Source organism: Podarcis cretensis, assembly GCF_951804945.1.
Source record: "Podarcis cretensis genome assembly, chromosome: 9".
NCBI lineage: Eukaryota > Metazoa > Chordata > Lepidosauria > Squamata > Lacertidae > Podarcis > Podarcis cretensis.
This window is the reverse complement of record NC_137178.1, coordinates 36,207,799-36,222,394: the sequence shown is the minus strand read 5'-3', so window position 1 is coordinate 36,222,394 and position 14,596 is coordinate 36,207,799. Positions and strand designations below refer to the sequence as shown.

Below are 14,596 nucleotides of genomic sequence, written 5' to 3'. Positions count from 1 at the left end.
TAATAACAAAAGTGCCAATTTTGTACGTGCAACCAGTGTGCTGTGTAAAACAACTTTATAGCAACAACATATCTAATAAAATGCTGTAATCTTTTGAAAATACAATAGAAAATATAGTTGCAGTAAAATAATTGCTTTTGATTGATTTTAGGCACGCTTATTACTTGCTCTGTGGGTGTTCTGTCACTCGTAATATGAGCTGGACTTCCACAGAGAAATATCCTGGAGAGAACAAATTGTTCAGGCTCAGAGACAGACCTGTTAAAACTTTGTTACTCCAGTCTTTTCACATGCTTCCTATGCAGACTTGCTGACTTCTCCAGATTTGATTTTTTTAAAAAAAATAAAAAATTGGCTGACTCTCAATGGAACATTAAAAAAAGAAGATAAAAAACCCACCTTCTTGAATTGGAAAGGTTATCTCATAGCATGCAATGTTAGAAATAACCTTTCCATACCCTAACTTTAAATACCAGTATTAGATATGCACACTAATTGGAAACCTGTCTTGCTGATAGTTTGGAAGTAAGTGTTAAATAATCAAGTATTGACTAGAATATTATTTAATTTCTTATTTTAATTTTTAATGTCAGGAATGTAACTATCACTCTGCTTTGCGAAACATGAAATAATCTGGACTTCTGAATTTTAGGACGTGATCCCTAACAGAGGCCAGAATGCAAAGAACAGGACAATTAATTCCATGTTTCCTAGCAGACTTTTGGCTTGTGTTTCTCAGTCAGCATTTCTTCAGGACACGTGGCAAGCCACTTATGAAACTCAGGAAACTTTGTAAAGTAATGTGTGATAAAGGCACAGAGCCTATTTAAATAAAAAGGCCAAAAATCCTACTGAGCATTCCCAAGTGAGCATTCCTTTGGATACCAGTTGTATACAACTCCTGTTTCACCTGAAAAAAGGCGATAAACCCACACATTTACCGTTCCTTAATTATCCTGATTCTGGGCACAACTTACACTACAAAGTTATCTCCAATGCAAAAATGAAAAATTAAAGCCTGACCCTTGGATTACTTGGATGGGAATGGTAAAGTTACAATGAATGTGGTGGAACTCATCCCCGCAATGAGCTGCTAAAACTACCTTCTCCAAAATGGCAGCGGGAAGTTAAGGCATAACTGAGGGCTGAGGCAGGGGCCTCTGGCATTTTGCCCTCACTAGCTGCCTAGTTTACCGCTGTGGTTGAACCAGCCTGCATACTATGCAATTTTAAGCAAAGTTCTCAGAAACTCAATAGTCTGGCTACAATTGTGATGCATTGGCCAATGTACTATTAGAAATCTAGAATTAACAAACAGGCAAGACACAACTTTGGGAAAGGTAAAACATAACTTTTCCTGCTTGCAACTACAGGCCTCACTGCACAGCACCACCTGCTGGCCCTTTTGCTAGCACCACAGCAGACATTCCTATTTTCTAATGCTCATAAGGCACAAAAAGGTATTATTTAATATGTTATGCGTGGCATAAAGGTTGTGTCTGTCTTACTTTTCAGTTGTGGTAAAATGGGTGAATTTAGCAGTATGGAGATATATTACTTCAGCACCACCTGGCAGCGTATTCTAGTTTTTGTAGAATTATCATTACACTTTTGTTTTTTGTTTTGATGAGCAAGACATAAAAACAAAGCTGCTGGCATCTTAAGATAGATGCTTGCATGCTAAATGAGTGCATAAGTTATGAGTTTTTTGCCACAGATTATTTCAGAGCATAATGTTTATGTTAATAAATGGTTCAAATTTTATCACAGGTGTGCAGTACCTGGAAATTGCTTGGGCCAAACACATGCATATGTTCTAAGAGTAGTAGAAAGGATTTGAAGAATGCATATCTCTGCATAGAAAACAATTTTCTTTGGGATGCTGGGGTGCTGTGTTCAAACACCTTCTTCCACACCTAGAAATATTTGGGTACATTCCACATTGTTGCTTTAAAAATCCAGGACTGCTGTATTTCTAGAGGAGGTTCTGTTGTTGATGTGAATTTCAGGTATATGGTTGTGATAGTATTTTATTCTCTTACTAATTATGCTGTTTTAAATGTGCATTTTATATTTGATTTCCTTTGGTAATGTTTTCTTTTGAAACGTTTGAGATAATTTTTGTTGTTGCTAACTTTGCTGCCGTAAATGTGCATTCTGTAGTTGACCTTCTTTGCAAGGTTTTGTTTTGAAATCTTTGTGATAATATTTTAGTTTCGTGTTTATTATGTTGCTTTGAATGTATACTTTATATTTGACTTTCTTGAGTAATGTTTTATTCTCAAATGTTTTATTGATGCTTTAATATAGGCTGAAAATTGCCTTGAGATTTCTTTTCATAAAAAATATAAAGCGGCATAGAAATGAAAGGAAGAAGAACAAAAAAATGGATCATCTCCTTTTATTTTAATGAACTGCTGGTTAAAATGTATTACGAAATAAATCTGAATTTTAAGCACACTTAAAAGTGCACAGGAAACCTTGACCATTTCAACAGTGAAGAGGTGAAGCATAGTCTTAACATTTCTGGATCCTTGATGCTATACTTGCACAATGCTATCTAGCACAATTTGGGCCTTTTGCATTGGTGTCTACTCCTTGACTTCCCTGGCCACACTTCAACCCTTTTAGCTCTATCCAGAATGTTGTTACCAAGGTAATTTCTAATAGTTTAGACCAGGGGTTGCCAACCCTTTTGGACTAGTGGAGCATTTTGAATTTTGAGAGAGTGCTACTACCGCCAGTAACAAAATGGCTGGTATAGCATAACACAACATGGCCGCCATGAGGGGCATGGCATGACACAAAATTAGACATCACAGTCATAATGAAGCTTTCCCCATAACTTTGTTAACCATCATTGTATTTCTATTCTAGAAAAGGTTTAACCTTTTCTGCCTGCCATGCAGCAATGAAAGGCACAAGAACCCTGTTTCCCCCCAATGCCAACCATAAACCAAAGCCTAGGTTGCTTCAGTAAACACATATACACTTAATTCTGAGTAGACATACATACAATTGTACTGTAAATTAACTGTATAGTGAATTCTTAATGAGTGCCCGGTGTTCAGCAGAAGACATGCTTAAGTCTCTTTGTAAAGTTTTCCGATATGTGTTTTGGAGGGGAGATTCTTTAACACCCACTCATGACTATTGTGCAGTAGTATTTGCAGAAAATCTCAGACAAATCCACTGCAAGAATTTTTGTTGTTAGGGGGAAAAGAAGAGCAAACTATGGAGAATCCAAGGACTAGAAAATAAGACAGGAAGAGGAAAGGTGCACCAATGGGAAGGGGGAAAGAGCAGATCTTTAGCACCCCAGATATTCCTATTGCTTTGTGTCCAAACAAATCAACCCACAGCTCTGACTTCATTCATTGGATAAAAACACTGAAAGGTGGGAGCAGGTGGCCTGATTTATTTCACAGAAATTGATTAGAATGGTATCTGCACATTTTGCTTGCTAACTTTCTAGGAGGGCTAGAGACTTATTTAAAGAGTGGTTTAATAGTCAGGGAACACTGGGAATTGTATCTCTGTGAGTTGAATAGGGGTATCCTATCTACTCTTAGCCCCCTTAACACACTTCCCAGGATTCTTTGAAGTCAGCAGTGATTATTTAAAATGGCATGATGCTGCTTCAAATTGTAATGTTTTATATGGGGCTATAGCGCAACAGCAATGGACAAAAATAATCCAGAACATGTATGATATCAAAAGTTACAGGATTTCAGCAGGAAGTTGTGGGATATGCACTGACTGGAAATGAAGCAGTGTGACCATGCCAACACTTGCAGGTGCGAAAGGTACTGAAACTGGGATTGCAGGTGACTGCCCCAATAGCATAATGAGCAAAAATAATCATGAATGCACAATAAAAAGAATGTGTTGGAGGGGCCTTGTGTGAAATATTTTAATACATTTGTCTCCCCCCTTTACTTTAAGGCTCAATTTGTTAAAGCTACTTTTAGTATTTTATTTGAGCTGCTATGACTGATTATCCACCCCTTTAAAATCCGCACTATTTCAGAATCCCAGTACTCTCTCATCAGATTCTATATACAGACTTTATGCCCTGGGATCTGTTCTATTGCACAAGACCTGGTGAGCTTTCTCATATTTTTAAACCACAGGGCCTAGGGCTTGCCGATCAGAAGGTCGGCGGTTCTAATCCCCACGACGGGGTGAGCTCCCGTTGCTCAGTCCCTGCTCCTGCCAACCTAGCAGTTCGAAAGCACATCAAAGTGCAAGTAGATAAATAAGTACCACTCCGGCAGGAAGGTAAACGGCATTTCCATGCGCTGCTCTGGTTCGCCAGAAGTGGCTTAGTCATGCTGGCCACATGACCTGGATGCTGTCTGCGGACAAATGCCGGCTCCCTCGGCCAGTAAAGTGAGATGAGCGCAGCAACTCCATAATTATCTACGACTGAACCTAATGGTCAGGGGTCCCTTTACCTTTATCTGCCCCCCACATTCCTAGGGGACCTATTTACAATCCAGGAAGTTTCTCCACGCTCTTACTCCTCTGTGTCTCAACATGAAGAAAAACAACAGCAACAGAAAGTAGAAATGCGATTCAGCTGCTTTTATATTTTCCTTTCATGATGCTTAAAAAGAAATCCAGTTAATTTGAAATCCATTCCTTTTAAATATCTGATCAAATAATTAAGTGGTTATGCTGAGATTGGGGTAGGGATCTATTGCAAATGTGTCTTAGTTGTATGGGCTTGATTGGTTTGATTATTTTTACAGCTTTTATTTCTGCAACTTGTCCTGGATGCTAGGTAAAGAGGAGATTGCAGCATCTTCAGGACTTGTGGAAGATACACGCCACAGCAGCCTTGCCAAAGCTAAACAAGCCTGTGTTGGGTCAGTGACCCGATGCGAGACCTCATGGAGGGCCTTACGCATGCTGCCCTGAGCCCCTGCATTGAAAAATGGTGGGAGATAAAACAAGTAAGTAAACAAAGACTACAGATGAGCAAGTTCTGTTGATAGAGAAAGCGGCATGAAAAACACGCTGTCATCAAAACAGATGACTGCTGTGTATACCCAAATGCCAGTGACGTGTCAGAAGAAAATAGATGTTCCCCTGGTTTGTCGGAGAACCTTACCCTAATGTGCGGCTCATGCAATGCTTTTACTAATAAAGAAGGGGAAAATACATTCTGCATCTGCCCTGAAAGCACCTTTATATATAGTATTGTTTCCTGGAATTGAAGACAACCTGGAGTTGAGCCCCAGAACAAATTGTGCCATGCACATTTATCCATATTTATAGCAAAACGTTGCTGTGTGTACTGCTATTTAGCGCCAGCCAGCCAGCCTTTCAACAGGATACTATTACACACCCCTTCTCCATTTCTACCCCTAACAGTCAATTCGTTTTCTGTGCCTAGTCATAGAACTGCAGAGTCGGAAGGGACCACAAGGATTATCTAGTCCAGCCCCCACAATGCAGGAATCTTTTGCCCAACATGGGGCTTGAACCCACAACCCTGAGATTAAGATTCTCATGCTCTACCAACTGAGTTATCCTAGGTTCAACTAGTGAGTATGCTTAGTCCTCACTGACCCATTTATGAGCCCCTTTCTATTAGGTAGCCCCCAAAGTTTTTCTGTACTACTTCAAATCTTGGGATGTCCTCCCTCAGCTCGCTAACAGCAGTGTGGATGGTGTCACTTTTGCTACATAAGGATCAAGACTTGGAAAATGAGTACACTGTTAGTATATAGCACATCCTGTCTTTCTTCCATGATAAAATTCAAGGCAGTTTACACTAAGGTCTTACCCACAATTCCTCTTGTTCTGCTGCTCCCCGTCCCCCAGGGAAAACCACTCTATAGCGCCCAATGGAAACAAATGGCAATTCAGGTTTCCTCTGGATTGCCATTTGTTCCGATTGATGGCTAAAGAGTGGGTTTTCCACTGGAAAGGAGCGGGGTAAGGGGAAAACTGCTCGGCCCCAGCTTTCCAGGCATAGCCCAAGTGGAAATGTGTTTCCATTCTAGACTTCCATCCACAGAGGGGCAACTCCAGTCCTGGTTTGTTTCAGAAAGGTAGGTCCATCGTAAGCTGCACCAAGCAGCAAATACACAGAGGACAGAGGTTTGGTGCAATTGCTCTTTAGTAATGCACAGGTGTTTTATCTAGGACAAACTGCAATTAAATAAGCCCGCCCCCCTCCTTTCTTCCAAAGTTGTTTCAGTGATTTCTGAATTGTCCTAGTTAAAGTTGGCCACTGGTTTGAAACAGCTGCTCTATGTAAAAAGTTGCTGTAGTCAGTAGGAATGCACCTCAAAGTCTATTAAGGCTCTAGAAAAGAAGCGCATTTTTGAAATGCCATGTTTGCTTATAGTGATAGCTCTAGTGGCAAGGAATGCTGGATTTGGTGTCATTTGGACACCATTATGCTGCATCAGTATAAAAGCAATTACTCTAAATCTGGGATGCTGGGTTCACATGCATTAAGGTTAACAGCGTTCAGGAGATTTGTGTTGACTTCAACAACGAAACTAGTTGACCTTTTCATCCACAGCTGCCTCTTTCGAAAGCTGAAGTCTCTGCCATTTGGCTGGATTTTCTATCCCATCCTGTTACATCTCCGCCTTAGATATGCTGAGTTGCACAGCGGTTTTCTTTGCTTCTTAAAACACAAATTACTACCCCCCAAGTGTATACCAGAATGGGAGGAATGAGAAAGGAATTTGCTTTGGGTTTTACGGCCCATTTAAGGCACCGGCCCAGACAGGTGGAAGACCAGGGATAGGCATATGTTCTACATAACGATTATGTAAAACATAATGCATCCAATCCAAATGCATATTCACACATAACAGCTGTCTCAGTTGATTCTTCCAACTGAAGGAAGGACAGGAAAGAATGCACAAGGGAGGCTTTCATGCAGGGCTAGTGCCAGACTTCGGGGGCTCACAACAATGCTGTCAATGTGCCCCAGAGCTCCTACCCACTGCCACGTGCAGGGGCAGCAATACCTACACCAACCTCCACCCCCAACCAGAGCAAGAGATCTGCCCTGTTCCTTGCCATGCATGATGGTGGCCACTGGCTGAGGAAGAGGGGTGCGGGGGGAGCGCACCGCCCCCGGCGGCGCGATCCTGTTGGGATGCCATCGCAGCTGCCTCCCTGCCCACACTGGGCGCCACATCCCTGCAGACGGCGTCTTATGCCCCCAGGATGAGTGCCACACCCCTGCAGACAGTGCACCATGCCCCCGGGACACACGCCAGCCCCACCCTCACCTGCTCTCCGCCCTCCGGTGCCGGAGCATGAAGCTCCGCCACTGATGGTGGCCACCTCACTCTTCTCCCTCCTCCTGGGCCACTACTCACCACACTTCCAGGTGGGTCTCTGGAGCTGTTTCAGCACTGGATGTGAATGCGAGCCTAGCTTGGCTCTCATTTACAGCGGCTGCCTGGCATGTTTAATTATCCACAATGCGCTACCCAAGATCTATAAAAATCTATAGTATATCAATAAATTTTATAAATCTATAGTTCCGGTAGGACCAGAATTATAGTTTTTATAGATCCATGGGCCTGGAAAGTGCAATTGTGGTAATTAAACATATTTTGAGTTCATTGTAGATTCAAATGCAGCAGCATGGCCTTCCCTCCACTGAAATAACTCAGAGGGGTGAGGTCTGCTCGGGGAGTGGTGGCAGGGCATTGGGACCCTCGGCCTGTACATAGATTGTATACAGTCACTTTGCCACAGTCACTCCAGAGGGCCCCCCCCCGGCATGTATTCTGATAACGTGGCAAGATTATTTGTTCAATCTGGGTCAATAGCAAGTCCTATTACTGTACTGTTTTGCTCCTACCCTTTTATGTAGCTAAATGTTTATCTAAGGCAAAGTTCTTCACTCCAGCTCTCAGAAGGGGATAGTGCGGTGACCCTTCAGAAGGAAAATGCGAGGATGCATGCAGCCCAGCTTGAGACACCCTTAAACACCCCCAAATGTAGGTAGGAATGGGTTGGCTTGCTGTGCTGACCAAGGAGTGAACAACAGGACTGGAAAAGGATAGTTTGTGCAGCTGTGATAATGAAAACAATGCAGTTGGGACTGGAGCGTTTCATTTTTACGATGACTGCCTTGGATTGCTATCCCTGTGGACTCTTTCTGCAGTTATGTTTAGTAGTGTATATATGATTTGAAATGCCAGCACGGTGTGGTGTTGCACTAGGGATGTGGAGATCCGGGTTCAAATCCCCATTCAGCCATGACCTTCATTGGGTGACCTTGGGCCAATGACTATCTCACTTACCTCACAGGGTTTTTGTGATGATGCTGGCAGGGGGAAGTTGACAACTTCCTATGGGAAAGTTGGGATCTAAATGTAGGAGTTGTCATCAGCACCAGCATTGTCGTTTTCTTTTTATATTCCACAAAATATGCTCATTTTGTTTTAACTCCTTCAAATTTAAGGAATTTTAATTCTCCAGTTTCCTTGTAACCACAAGGGAGAAAAATCCCAAACCAAAATAAAGTCCAGAATTAGTTTATTATCCTCTCTCTCTCTCTTAAAAAGAATTGTAAAGTAGGGAAATTATCTGCATTATGTTTATGTCTTTTTCAAGAATACTTTAATCTTAAAGATGCTTTAATATAAGGTGCTAGAATGATTTTGTGGTTGTACTTGGCCTTGATTTTGTAATACCTGGTGCTGTCTGGGCAAGATCTCAGAATCCACATCAAGTATGAGCCTGTGATGCCCTTTCCATCTAAACTAGCTAGAGCCCATTAATAATACTCTCATTAAAGTTGGGTGTGTTTTATGCAATAGGCCCTGTATGTTTGAGATTAAGGGATTTTTGTTCTCAGCAGATTAATGCCTTTCAAAAAAGTTGGTTCAGTTCTGGTTTTCCAGAATCATTGGCTAAAATATCTTGACATCTGGAAGAACCTCTGAGCCTTTTTACATTGCAAATCCTACGCAGAAAACTCTTCCACTCAGGAATTGATGCAGGACCCATCAGTAGATCATCACTAATCAATTGCACACATTGAATTTTCACTCTTGACACTGAATATTTATTGATTTCATTATTATATTTATAGATTGCCTTTCATCTAAACAGCTCAAAGTTCTACCCACAGTTCTCTCTCCACATGAGAGCCAGTGTGGTGTAGTGGTTAAGAGCGGTAGACACGTAATCTGGGGAACCGAGTTCGCATCTCCGCTCCTCCACATGCAGCTGCTGGGTGACCTTGGGCCAGTCACACTTCTCTGAAGTCTCTCAGCCCCACTCACCTCACAGAGTGTTTGTTGTGGGGGAGGAAGGGAAAGGAGAATGTTAGCCGCTTTGAGACTTCTGAAGGGGAGTGAAAGGTGGGATATCAAATCCAAACTCTTCTTCTTCTTCTTCTTCACATTTATCCTCCCAGCAACCCTGTGAGGTAGGTTCAGCTGAGAGAAAGAGTGACTGCTCCAAGGTCACACAGGGAGCTTCAAGGGCAGAGTGAGCATTTGAAAGAGGTGTGCATGCACTTTCCCCCTTTCTGTCTCTGGGGACAGGGGAGAAATGACCAAATGGCACACATGGCACGCGCTCAAAAATCCAAACTTAGCAACCCTTGGTTTGGCACAGCGGCAAGAACTAAGGAGATGGAGAGCAACGGCTTATTTGGTGGTGACTAGCAGTGCATGTACTTTGATTATTTTCTGAAACCATCATAGATGCAGCAAGTATAAGAAGTGTTGCAGCTCTGGAGTTAATAGTCTTAATTTGCAACCAGAAAGGGGGAGTATCTTACTCCAGTTATTCAGATGGGCTGACCAACCCCACTTTGGATTTGTTTTTTTCAAAAATGTGGTAAACCACCCTTGATCATTGTGCTGGTCCTCTGACTCAAAGTCCTGCCTTAAGGGCACCTGGCTGCTCTGCTGAAATAAATGGTAAGAGGTGCCAGCACACTTGTTGTTGTTGTTTAGTTATTTAGTCGTGTCCGACTCTTCGTGATCCCATGGGCCAGAGCAAGCCAGGCACTCTTGTCTTCCACAGCCTGCCGCAGTTTGGTTAGACTCATGTTTGTGGCTTCGAGAACACTGTCCAACCATCTTGTCCTCTGTCGTCCCCTTCTCCTTGTGCCCTCAATCTTTCCCAACATCAGGGTCTTTTCCAGGGAGTCTTCTCTTCTCATGAGGTGGCCAAAGTATTGGAGCCTCAGCTTCATGATCTGTCCTTCCAGTGACCACTCAGGGCTGATTTCCTTAAGAATGGATGTTTTTGATCTTCTTGCAGTCCATGGGACTCTCAAGAGTCTCCTCCAGCACCATAATTCAAAAGCATCAATTCTTTGGCGATCAGCCTTCTTTATGGTCCAGCTCTCACTTCCATACATCACTACTGGGAAAACCATGGCTTTAACTATACGGACCTTGCCAGCACACTTAGCCTTGTTAAAGAAGTTGAGGAGTTTTTGGACACAAGGGGAACTACAGCAAGGGCAAAAGCAGGGGGAAGATGAGAACTATTACATGAGTGTTTGTGTGAATGAAAGGAGCAGGAGAGCCAGAAGGCACTCTCAACCACTAGGACTAAGAAGTTACTTTCCATATATTTCCACGCAAGAGGGCAGCAGCAGGCTACAGTAGATGGGAAGGAAGACCCGTAAAGACTACAGGTGACTCAATTCATCCCTTACAGGAGGAGAAAGATGGTTGTAGTGGCTGGGGACTTCCTACTGAGGGGTACAGACTACGGATGCAGCTGCCTGCTGACTGGATGAATTGACCCATGAAATATCTGTGCCTCTGGTGTGCAGATCCAGGGCATGATGGACCAAAAAAGTTGCGTAAATTGTAATACTTACTCTTCTGTTGTCCAAAGCTGTGAATTTGTGAATCTGTTTCAACTTCTTTAATTTCTATGGAACGTGGAAGGACAAAAGACTGTGCTCTCAATAGATCTGCCAGGAAGATTGCCAGTTGCTGATCTATGTCTTTTTGGTTCCTGGCTTGTTCTTCTATTGGTTTTCAGACCTATTGCATTTACTGTTTGAAAGTGATTGCTGAGAAGTGATTGATAAAAGAGACATGAAATACATGGCAATTATCCACCATTTGTAAAAAGAAAAATGGCAGGGATATTAATAATGAAAATGTTAAAGAGTTTTGTTTTCGTTGTTTATATCAATATTTCATGGGGGAATTTTCCTTTAGGAACTTTCTATACTTTGAATTTTAAAGTTGATTTTAATAGAAGAACATGGCTGACTGGAAGAAGTAGGTACAGTATTGATTTCAAGGCAGGGGGCATTACTGACATAACAGCCTTCTCTTCCAAGGAGGCCCTGAATTGTCTTAATTTTTTTTCTGACAAAAGAATTGTATAGATCTAGTAATTTTTTATCATCAGTTTGTTCTTAATGTGTGCTGATAACTTTGATATTCTGGTTTATGACATTGTAGTTGAAGTGGAAAACAGGATGAACAAAATATCAGGCTGAAGGTGTAGAGAAACAGTGTCAAGTCCTGCTTGTCCTTAGAACCCACTCCACAAGATATCCCTAAATACCTTCATCCAGGGGTCAGCAACCTTTTTCAGCTGTGGGCCGGTCCACTGTCCCTCAGACCATGTGGGGGGCCAGACTATATTTTGAAAAAAAGAAAGAAAAGAAGAATGAATTCCTATGCCCCACAAATAACCCAGAGATGCATTTTAAATAAAAGGACATATTCTACTCATGTAAAAACATGTTGAATCCTGGACCGTCTGCGGGCCAGATTGAGAAGGCGATTGGGCCGCATCTGGCCCAAGGGCCTTAGGTTGCCTACCCTTGCCTTAGCCCAATGGACTAAGGTAATAAACAAGCAATCATGTATTTTCAGAATCTTTGGCAAAGCACGTCTGTCCCCTATTGACCAGCAAAAGGTAAAAACAAAAAAGTAGGAAGAGACTACCTGAAGAGAATGTCACATTTCATGACATGGCTTTGACAGGATTTGGCACATGAGAAGCTGGTTTAAAGAGTAGGCCAGCAACCTCATACCAGAAAAGTGTTTTGTTTTTTGCTTATCTAGGTACTTGAGCAACTAATGTCAGGTAGCACCAGGCCTTTGGCCCCAGTTGCTCAAGTGCTAACTGTTGATGAGGCAGCTCTTGACTCATAATTAATTTCCTAATCATCACATCAAACAAAAGAGGAGGAATAATGATCACTTGCATGCTATAGATTGTGAAAGTGCTATTCTTAACTGATTTTGAGTGAACCTCTAGATAACATGTCAAAAGTATTTCCTTGAAACCAGATGTCTGTTTCCTAGCCAGCAATGAAGAATATATGGCATGATGTTTGACAGCTAACCTGTAACAACTATCTAGGATCACTTGAAAGGTTTGGGGAGTTACAGTACTACCTAATAATCAGATAAAGGGGATATTCTAGCCTCTTTACCTGGCTCTTTACAAAGTTATATTTATCCTCTGGGGATGCTGCTTATTGAACACAGGTAGTAATTTTTCTTTTTTTCAGTTACAGTAATGTGATGTTTGAATGTGTTAGGGCTTCTTCCGTGATTGATAGCTGCAAGGACTTGAAGTACATGCTTTTGGTATTCATAAAACATTGGGAATGTAAAGTGCTTAAGGGCTAAGATATAGGGTATAGATATAAGATATAGGGTATATAAGGTATAGTCACCATATTGGTCAACACTATTAAGCCTATATAGGCATTGTCTTCCAGAATGGACAGTCTGATAGTTCCAGCGCTGTTCAGAAATATCTTTTTGTCTGCTGTTGCAAGCTGGCTGGGAGGTGGTTGCCTTTATTTTTAAGAAAGTTAATTAAATTTAATACATGTGGGGGGCAGTGAAGAATAATGGTGATTTATTAAAGGAGACTTGGTTTTTGAGCAGGGTTCTAGGTGGAAAATAAATGGAGAGTAAATTAACTAAAGAGGGATGACTGGGTCATCTGGACGTGGGGTGATCTCGGAGTGTGGTCCCAAGTAACTGAGGCATTTATTTTATTTGGGGTAATTTTGATTTGAATGGCAAATTAATTTGCTTGCCTTCAGTGAGATTTAAATAAGTTCTATAGTAATTGGTTCTAGAATTCTATCTCTACATAAATATTGCCTAATTCCAGTGTTATGCGAATCTGTGTCCTCATTTATCTTCTATTTTTGGTTATGTGTACGTGGCCATCCTGAACACAGCCCAAGGCATAATGTTTCTGCAGCTTCCAGCCTGCCTTCATATGGTTTGTGGCCAGTGATGCAAAACAACAACAACAACAATTTTATTATTTGTACTCCGCCTATCTGACTGGGTTACCTCAGCCAAAAGAACCAGTATCTGTAACAGATGATGAGATACTATGAGCATGTGTCAATTAAGGTGTCACGTGAAGGTAACAAAATAAGGAATTACTGTTCAAGACATCTAGAGATTGGTCTGCCAGTTGTCAAATCCTGATCCATACTATAGGAGAAGTAACTTCCAAGGGACTATAGCACCTGAATGAACTGAAGGTATTTCCAGTTATAAGTATAAATCAAAACAGAGATACTGAATTCAGAGAGAGAGAGAAAGAGAGATCACAATGTTTTGCAATTTGTTATACTGTAGTTAACTCTAGTGCCAGAATGTAGAGCACCCTTGAGCATTTAGTTTCAAACTTGACTAGAAGACAGTTTGGTTCTGAATTCCAGAACTATCTGTTTCTTGGCAGAAAGCTCTGCAGACTCTGGCAAAGCTCAGAATGCATACAGGAAGCTGAACCCCCTCCCTTCTCTTGTTAGCCAAAGCTGAGGCCAGGTTCTAATGGTCTAACTCAGTTACATATTGTCGTCAATCCATGCCTTGGGATTGTACTTAGTGAGGCTTGGTATGCTGTCACATGACAGAAAGAAAACTTGGAAGGCACTGAGCAGGTTTTGCTAAGTCTGGTATGGATCTAATGAGAAAATCTGGTTCAAAGATGACCTGGAGCCTATTGGATCCCACCCACCCTCAAACATCTAGCAAAGTAGACCTCCTTTTCTTCATGCACTCTGGAAGAAATGTACTGGTAGCAGCTCCATGTTATTCTGTGATTTCAAAATTTTACCACAATGACACCTTTCCTGCCCCCAAACTTTTTGCTTTTGCTGGACCTCATTTATACAAGCACCACTTAAGGACAGAAAGGTGCAGCCTACCAGATGCTGGCATGACTAATAGACAAAAGCTGGGGAACTGACTTCAATAAAAAATAAAAATAAAATAAAATATATGATTGTCTCCTCTCCCATTTAGCAGGTAATTTTTGTCCAAGTCTCTTAATATCATGACACTGTCTTGGGTCATGGGTTGCAGAACAATTATGGTGATAAATGTTAATAGTCCATTTAACGGCAATTAAAATTTTCTGTGTCATAAACTTTAAATTAAAAGCTAATGCCCCCTCTTCCATCACTTTCTATTGCTGTTATACTACTGTTGCATTTGCCAAAATAGGTTTTGCCGAGGTGTGCATTGTGGGTTGGTGACAACAAATGGCTGCATAAAGCAGATAGTGGCACAGTGCTGTGTTTTCATGTGTTGCTTACAATGTCTTATTAGCTTTGAAAGAAGGTGGTCTC

At 41.6% G+C, this 14,596-nt stretch overlaps 2 long non-coding RNA genes across 3 annotated transcripts in view; both read right to left on the bottom strand.

Annotated features, from left to right (window-relative positions):
• The window catches only part of LOC307223524, a 285,323-nt gene that overhangs the window by 148,051 nt on the left and 122,676 nt on the right, over positions 1-14,596 (bottom strand). The window lies entirely within an intron of this gene.
• Positions 1-14,596, bottom strand: part of LOC307223853 — a 39,760-nt gene that overhangs the window by 23,031 nt on the left and 2,133 nt on the right. The window contains exons 2-3 of one of the 2 annotated variants that reach the window (XR_013842302.1): positions 11,545-11,618; positions 10,841-11,038 (exon numbers count right to left, since the gene is read on the bottom strand). This is a non-coding gene — a long non-coding RNA (uncharacterized lncRNA). The remainder of the gene's footprint in view (positions 1-10,840; positions 11,039-11,544; positions 11,619-14,596) is intronic. The other variant, XR_013842303.1, reaches the window with a different exon arrangement.